This window comes from Genypterus blacodes, unplaced genomic scaffold (genome assembly GCF_046128005.1).
Source record: "Genypterus blacodes isolate CSIRO-AG114 ecotype Tasmania unplaced genomic scaffold, CSIRO-AGI_Gbla_v1 ptg000015l_1, whole genome shotgun sequence".
Lineage (NCBI taxonomy): Eukaryota > Metazoa > Chordata > Actinopteri > Ophidiiformes > Ophidiidae > Genypterus > Genypterus blacodes.
In genome coordinates, this window is record NW_027466829.1 from 4,173,583 (window position 1) to 4,182,500 (window position 8,918).

The window sequence follows — 8,918 nt, forward strand, 5'->3', positions numbered from 1 at the left end:
TTCAGGGAGTTTGTCGTTTAAAACAACAACATGATGTGAAAATGGAAACTTAAAACTTAATTCTGACTTTAATCTTCTCTATCCTGACACGTGATCAGACGGTCTGATGTCATCTGAACTCTGATCCTCTCTGTTGTATTGATCAGTGGAAGTTTGCGTTAAGAAGTCAAGATTCCTGTCGTCTTCTCATCCCAATCCTCCTCTTCTTCACCCCGGCCTGCTGCAGTCGCCCTGACGACCCTGCTGCGATCGCTGCAGCTCCCTGATCTCCATCTTAGTCTTCATCATCATCTACACTAACTTTTTATGTTGTTTGTCCCCTTGTTAATTATTCATGCTGTGTGTTTCCCTCAGCAGCCGGAAAACAAGGGGGGAGGGGAGGAGAGGAGGGGGGGTGCTTTTAGTTTTGTTTGACTTTTGTTGGGTGTGTGTGTGTGTGTGTGTGTGTGTGGGGGGGGGGGGGGGGGGGGGGGGGGTTGGGGGGGGTGAAGGCTGCCTGGAGTGTTTTCTTTCCCTCTGTGCTCCTCGTGTCACGAAATCTACTACAGATGGAGAGCAAAGATAAGAGCAGCACAGAGTGATCTCTCTCTTTGCCTGCTCCTCCTAAGGTCGTGACACTGACATTCCCTGTGGCATACGTGATCCCCCCCCCCCCACACACACACACACACACACTCCTCCCCCCTCTCACCCCTCCTCCCCCTCCCAAGTCTCCTTATGTTTGCTGCTGATCCCTTTTCTTTGATTGGCACTCGGGAGCCCTCAATAATTGTAAGAGTCTTTTTTTTCTTCTCTGACGTCAAGAATAATGATAATCTGAGGCATCAATAAGATAGAGATCAGGCGAGTGGAGACGCTGGTTCCAGAGGAGCAGGAACGTAACGGCAGAGCGGCTGTGGCTGTCAGGAGGGACAGCTGTGAGGTATTTACTTTTTGGCTCCTTGAGTGTTTTCGGGGGCTGGCGGGGTAAAAGAGAAGGCCGAGGTGATTCAACCAGTGACTCAGGAGCTCCGCCTCCTCCTCACACGGCTCACCGGAGCTCGGCTGGACGTCGTCTCCTGCGAGGCCTGCAGACGCACGCAGCTCAGCCAGGACATAGATTTGGCAATTGATCAATCAGCAATGAGATGTTGCACGTTAATCAATATGAGGCACCGAAATCTGTTTCCGCTGTGGGGTTTGTGACCTTTGAGCGACGGTCCAGTGAGTCACTTCAGAGGGAGAGAGGTTCTCTAAAGTGACTCAGAGGTCTTAGGGAGGATTTGTAACCTTCAAACTGTAATTTACGACATTTGAGGGGAACCTGAACGCAGCTTTTGTTGCTTCAGGAAATTAGCAAAACAAACTGAGGACTGTCAAACTGGAAACCCTAACAGCTGAGTAACGTGAGGCCGGAACCACAGGGGGCACCAAAGGTCACAGGAACGCCGCGTTCTCCCGTCATCCCAGCGTGATCTCAACCTCGCGTCTAAGCCGACTCGTTCCGACTCCCATCGCAGTAAAGCATCAACACGCCGGCAGGCAGCAGACGGATTCGCAATAACTTACAGACCATTCAAACGCTCCCAGTTTAATTTAATTCACACTCCAATTTCACACACATAGCATCACACCACGTGCTCCCTCATTAAAGCAGTTAGTGCTGCGCCTCACAGGCTCTCGCAGAGTGAAGCTTTATTGTGCCAAAGCTTCCCGACACAGCTGTAATCTTATGGAATTTCCCCCAGCAGCAGCCGCAGCAGCGTGAGTGTAACGTAATCACGCCTGGTGCTGCCATACAATGCAAAGTTGTTTTGTCTAATAAGTGTGTTTTCCTTTTTTTCCCCTGGAATTGTTGAATCTCTGTAAGCAGCAGATTCAGTTTCAGCCTCCGCCCGTGTTCATGTTCATGGAGTCCTGGCATTAGATTCCCTTTCCCTTCTTGGCCTGCAGAGACGTTCTGTGTGTGTGTGTGTGTGCGTGTGTGTGTGTGTGTGTGCGCGTGTGTGCGTGTGCATTTTGGGGGATTAGACACACACACACACACACCTGAGTGAGAAACAGAGTATAACTGGAGCAGCAAAGCATGAACACACCTAAGCCTGATCCTGAATGCATCTTTGTTTCTAGTATTGATATAAAAATGTATCTAAATCTCAGAGCACATTGAGTTCAGTTCTTAACTTCAGAATGTTTAATTTGACACTTTTGTCACAACGTTGCATTTCCTTACTTCCTATCTCTCTTTAATTTGTTGTGAAAACTTTCGAAATGCCACCCTGTACACAAACAACGACAGCCAAACACACACACACACACACACACACACACACACACACACACACACACACACACACAGAGACGCTGCAGCCCCAATCTGTCAGAGGGCATCAGGCAGCACCCAGAGGAGTCGTGGCCACGCGTCATGGCTGCCTGCCCCCTCCGTGACTCCGACATCGGGAGCAAACGCGAGGCGCCTGCATGGGCTCGACGGGCAGACGCGTCTCCCAGATGCCCTGCAGGACACACACACACAAACCAGACACACACACACACACACACCAGTCACACGCACACACACACACACACACACACACACACACACACACGCTGCCTCTGAGGCTCTGAGTCTTGTCTTTAATTTTCCACTTTATTGTCTGACTCATAATTCCGTTTCCAGAATTCAACTTCGCCGACTTTGTCTCCAGGCGACTCTGTGCATCTCCCTCACTCTTTAACCCAGATATTCAGCGAGACTCTTCTTCTTCTACTCCCTCTTCTTCTTCTTCTTCCCTGGGTGTCTCGTCTGATCGCAGCGACAAGATTCTCTCCTCGCCTCAATATTTGGTCTGAAACAGCTTCCAAAATCAGTGTCAGTGTTCTAGACGCGTCGTGCCTCTGAATACATGCATCTCCATCTGCCGTGCGTCTGTGTGCGTCTGTCACGCCGCCAAGCAGACGCGGCGAGGACGAGAGGACGAGGAGACGAAGATGCGAGGACGAGGAGACGAGGACGAGGAAGGGAAACAACACAGTGGCTCTGCAGCTGCGAGGTAATAAACCGTCTTTATTTGGAAACACCTTCATCTCCACAGCCTCATAACGGTGTGCATGTTACCTGGCTGTAACCTAGCAACAAGCTCCAACTCACTGTTTAGTCAAGCGATTGGATGCATGAAGAACAACTCTCCACCATTACACACACAACATGGAACAAAGTTTGCACTGAATTCTCCCAGGTTTGCAGTTAAAGCTGAACTCTGTCCCATTTTAAATCACACCATCACATCACAATCCAGCACCGAGCTCACCGCCGCCGCCGCCTCCGTAATTACAGCTGTATACCTGCGCCAGCCAGTGACAGGAGCCCGAGGACACGAGGGACAGCAGGGAGCTCGGCGGCCAAACATCTGCAGCCAGTTTGGGCTTAACCAAACACAAATGCAGGGGGGGGAGCGAGAACAAACGGGGTGAGAGTGTAAAGATGGAGACGAGGAACAACTGGAGCGTCTCCTAATGTACAGTAAGTGTCCTGACTTTTGCCCCTCCCTCTCCCCCACAACGCCTCTCTCTCTCTCCCTCTCTCTCTCTCTCTCTCTCTCTCTCTCTCTCTCTCTCTCTCCCTCTCGGCGACTCGCTGCGACAGGCCAAGCGTGGCTAAACTCCTCGCATAAAAACCTGCGGTGCTCCCAGGAGGACGAGCCGGCGGGTGAATGGAGGAAAGTAGGCCATGGGAGCAGCGTTCGCTCCATCGCCTCCTCCTCTTCCTCCTCCTCCTCCTCCTCCTCCTCCATCTCCGCCTGCAATCTGATTCACCAGGAGGGGAAGGATCCATTTGTCTGTCACTCAGGATTCCGCTCCTTCTCCGTTCCGTGGGGAGATTCCGATGACCTCAGAGGCGGAGCCGTGTATTTTTAAACTCTGCATATCAAAGCGCCGCCTCGGCTTGTGTGTGTGTTGTGACGAGTCGGAGGGCGATGAACTTTGTCTGTCAGAAGGCGGCGGTTGGGTGTGTGTGAGCAGAAGTCGGCCTATATGGAGCTCTGCGGTTTACTGGTCCTGCTTACACACACAAACACACACGCTCACACACACACACACTCTCCAGTCTGGGCTGTGAATTATGATTTGTAGGTTGAGGCCGTCTCGCCCCCCTTGCCCCCTCCTCCCTGTGGTGTGTGTGTGTGTGTGTGTGTGTGTGTGTGTGTGTGTGTGTGTGTGTGTGTGTGTGTGCGTGTGTGTGTGTGTGCAGGCTGGATGGATGTGCGGTCTGAAGCAGAGCTGCCAGACGAGGACCCGTCGCTGTCACGGCGGTCAGCGCTGGAAAAACCTGTTAATACAGTCTCAGCCCGGGTTCTTCCTGGATCGTAACTCTTCTCACTGGCGTTGCCACGGCGTTAATGCGGTGCTCGGGCCCGCTAACGACGTTCCCAGAGTTTATTTTGGAGCCGCAACCTCGGGCGCTCCACAGATCTTCCTCCTTCTCCTCGGGAGGAACCGCCGAACACGGAGGCGGCTCGGGAATCGACTCCAGCGGCGTCCAATCTCTTGAATCAACTTTGGGGTATGGTGGGGGGGCATGTTTCCCTGCCGACTCCTGCTTGGATACCAGCACTTCCTTGGCAACTGCATGGCTGGCGGCTACATGTGTGCATTTAATGCTGACAGGAGCTGCAGGGCTCAGCTGGTGATGGAGCACAGTGATCCTTTTTCTCATTACGTCTGCCTGTAGTGAGACGCAGGCCCCAGAGAAACCATCAGGGACTTTATGTGTGTGTGTGTGTGTGGCCAATAAGGAGAACAGGCCTTTCCCTTGAAAACACCTGTCCAGCGTTTTTGAGAGAAACAATCTGAACATTTCTCTCTGATTACATCCAGATGTGACTTGATGCGGGCGTAAACACTTCAGGAGGACAGAATCGCTCCAACAAGTTCAAAGAACGGAACGCATCATTTCAGATGAGATCGTAAAAGTCCCCGTGCCTCGTTCCGCCGCTCGCCAACCTGTCCTTACACGCACAGGAAGGAGCTGCAGCTGCGCCCGCACCGCCGACCGACACGTCCAGACGGAGGAATAACACAGAAGCAGCGTCCAGAACCAAACAGGCTCCGCTGAACGCCGGCTTGCTCCCAGTGCCGTTTCCGTGGGGAGGCGGTGATGTCATGATGAAGGACTCAGCGCCACAGTTTCCATGCCTTTTCATGCTTGTTTAGATTCAACCTGTTAAGCTCAAGGCACCAGCTGAGGGAGAATAAGAACATTTTCCTATAAGAGGTTGGTCTTTGTTGGCGGATAGAGAGCTGCCTTGCTCAAGGGCGCTTCAGCAGTGCCCACACACGGGCCTGAGGTTCCTCCGGGGCGAAGGTTTCCTCTCGCAGCATCTCAACACATCTGTCAGAGAAAGTGAAGGAAATGAACAATTACTGGTCTGAGATGTTTCCCGCCGACGTGCCGCCGTCATTTACAAATGGATCTGAGCTTCATTACAGGAAGACGTGATCGGCGCTGAGGCGTAAATCCAGGTGATTGAGTGGATCGGCGTAGAGCAGCGATTAGCCGCTCAGGCTGAACGACGGCGCTGTAATTGCTGCCGGAGTCTGAAATGAGCTTTTAACCTCCACGTCGATCGGCGGCGGTTGAAAGCTCGAGACGTCAAGATCAAAGAACAAAAGAGCGAACACGTCACATTAAACAGGAGAGGTGAGGAAGAAGAGGAGGGAGGAGATGAAAGAGGGGAAGCGGTGCAGGTTTGTTGTTGTTTCCCTCTCAGCAGGGGGGCTTCAGGGGGCTTCAGGGGAATCACCCGTCTGTCTGCTTTCATATCACCAAACCAGCAACTCAAGCTGCCATCAAACCACTGAGGGGCTTTTGATGCGTCCGTCTGTCACTCAGTGTGGTTTGATTAAAAAAAGAAGGTTCCAGCTCTCTGATTGGCTGTGAGCTCCCCGCAGGAGAACGAAGCTTCACTTTGCTCCCGACGCCACAATAACACACACGGAAACACGGGTCAGTCAGTCAGTCAGTCAGTCAGTCAGTCAGTCAGTCAGTCAGTCAGTCAGTTCATCTCTTCTGAGCGGCGTCTCTTCCGTTAAAGCCGCGCTCCCTTTCTCTCTTTCCTTGTTGCGCTGAAGTGTTTAACCTGGAGGAAAGTGTGTGTTAATTACAGCTGAGGACACACACACACTGTTTAATAATGGAGGTGTTTTCTTCTCTCCCCTGCTCACTGGTAAACAGAATCGCGGCGGTGGCGGCGGCGGTTGTTGCTATTGTTTCTTTAGGCTTAAACAAGAAGGAGATCAGAGTCACGGCAGCAGCGGATAAAAGCTCTAATTCTCTTTATTTACATTCTCTGAAAGGCGTCGGGCTCTTAATACAGCTTTTAGAGTGAGGCAGATGAGATGGAGAGGAAGAAGAGGGAGCCTGGTCCATACATCCGCTTCCCTCTGAACTCTGATGGCTGTTTAATTCAGGGCGCTAACAGACTATCAAAGCCATTTAAATGAGTCATTATGAGCGGGCAGATTGTGAGGCAGCCGCAGGAGGAGGGTCACAGAGACTGAAGGGCCCGAGGAGGGAGAGAGAGAGGAGGGAGGTATGCAAATCAAACACACACTCACAGGAGAAGAAAGGAGCGGATTCTTCTTCTTCTCGTTCTTCTTCTTCTTCTTCTGTTCCTGATCTAATCTGCTGTACAGTGAGGAGCCCTGTGGGTACGATCCTGCACTCAGACCAGAGATAATGTTAGAGAGTCTTCAGGGAGAGACGGGAGACAAAGGAGTGTGTGTGTGTGCATGTGTGCATGTGTGTGTGTGTGTGTGAAGAACAAAGCCAGAGATGAGGGCATGAAAGCAATAAAAGACAGATTTCTTTGTGCGTTGTCTTACACGGCCATGTGAGGTTCCGCCGCCTCGTCTTTGCTTCACACCGTGTTTACTTAAACGTATTCGCCTCCGTGATGCTTCTCACTCTCCTCCTCCGCCTCCTCTGCTCCTTCTTCTTCTTCTTCTTCTTCTTCTTTGCTGCATTTTGTGTTGCAGAGCTACAGGAACTCTTCTGCAGCAGCTAAATAGAACGAAGTCCCTGGCGTTCAAACTGAGCCGAGGGGCGCGCACACACATACACACACACACACGCACTCACACTCACACAGCGCATGGACACACTTGTAGGACATACAGGCCACTTCATCAGCTCATGTCTTCGTCCCCTCAGGCTCCTCTTCCTCCTCCTCCTCCTCCTCCTCCTTCGTGAAAATTTCTTCCAAACCACATAAATATTTATGTCCATTAATAGTAAAGAGGCGTCCGGGCGCTGCATAATGCTCTGTGCCCGGCTTGTTTTTCGAAAAAAAAGAGAGATGCGCTCCAACTGCCACGATGTCTCCGTCACCATGACAACAGAGTTCAGCGAGCGAGCCGAGCGAGACTCTTCCTCCGACTAAAGTAGCATCACTCAGCGTGCGAGTCAACAACAATAAAGCAGCTTCTTGTTTACGTGGAGAGACGTGGACATGTCGGGGGACGTGTGGACGGGGACGACACGCGTCTGTCTTATTACCTCTGATCCGCTCGCAGGCCTGTGGAGGACACTGTTCCTGCTGAAGCTTTGACCAAATAAAGACGTGGACGCTTATGAGGAAAGCAGATGTGAAGGATTACAAGAGATCACGTTCACATTCCACACACTCAAACACACAGGACACACTGTCTCACTGAAGAGACATACTGAGGACACACTGTCTCACTGAGGACACACTGTCTCACTGAGGAGACAGATTCCCTGTCTGACACCAGCTGATGAGGGAATTTTGATAGAATCAGAGAAGATCATGGACACGAACATGCAAGTGCATAAATAAACAGAACAGATCAACTCCTTCCATCTATTATTCTATCACACACACACACACACACACACACACACACACACACACACACACACACACACACACACAGCCTGTCGGTGCAGTGAAGTTTGAGCACGGACATGAAGTCTCTTTACACTGATGTCTCCCCCCTCGTGGGAGCAGCGACAGCGGAGGAGACAAGGACGGCAGACAAATGAAAGACAGGAAGCAGAGACGAGGCCTCCGTGTGTGTGTGTGAGTGTGTGTGTCTGTGTGTGTGTGCGTGTGTGTGAGAGAGAGGAACAGAAACTGCAGGTGTTTGAGTTTGTGTCGATCACGGCGGAGTGATTCGTTCCCGGAGGAACATTGTGCTTTCAAGGTTCACACACACCGAACTCGAGCACGCACACGCACACACACACACACACACACATGTCCCCGCTGCTGCAAGACGAAGAAGGAAATGTCCTCATTCCTACACGGAGCTGAACAGCTGAGTCTGATTCTGATTAAGGCTTGTGAGCATTTGCGTCACCGGGGGAAGTTCATCATCTCTCCAGAACGTTGAGCGAGTTTCAGAACGTCCGTCCCCAGAGACGCTCACATTCCAGAGGACACCAGGGACAGACAGAAACCCAGAAGAAGACGAACCTCCTTTTCTTTCTTCCCCTTCATTCTAACTTCATTCCTCACCAGCTACCACTCGTTCTGTACTTGACACTCATTGGAGGTGATGTTATTAGTCCAGACTGTAGCCCCGCCCCCCTGTCCCCCCCATGTGTGTGTGTGGGAGAGAGAGACCCCACGGAGGGACAGAAGAGATGAGGGGAGAGGACGGAGACACAGCAGCATATAAGCCCCCAGAACAGCATGACCCCAGGGTGTGTGTGTGTGTGTGTGTGTGTGTGTGTGTTTTATTATAGTGAAACAGCAAAATCCAGGGCAGGAAAATACACATACACACTCACACACACACACACTCTCACTCATAATACCAGAGGTCATCAATTAGTTGTGACCTAGAAAATCTGTCTGCACGTCAAGCTGAAACAGGCTCGTCCCCGTCTGAGAGCCTGGATTAACACACACACA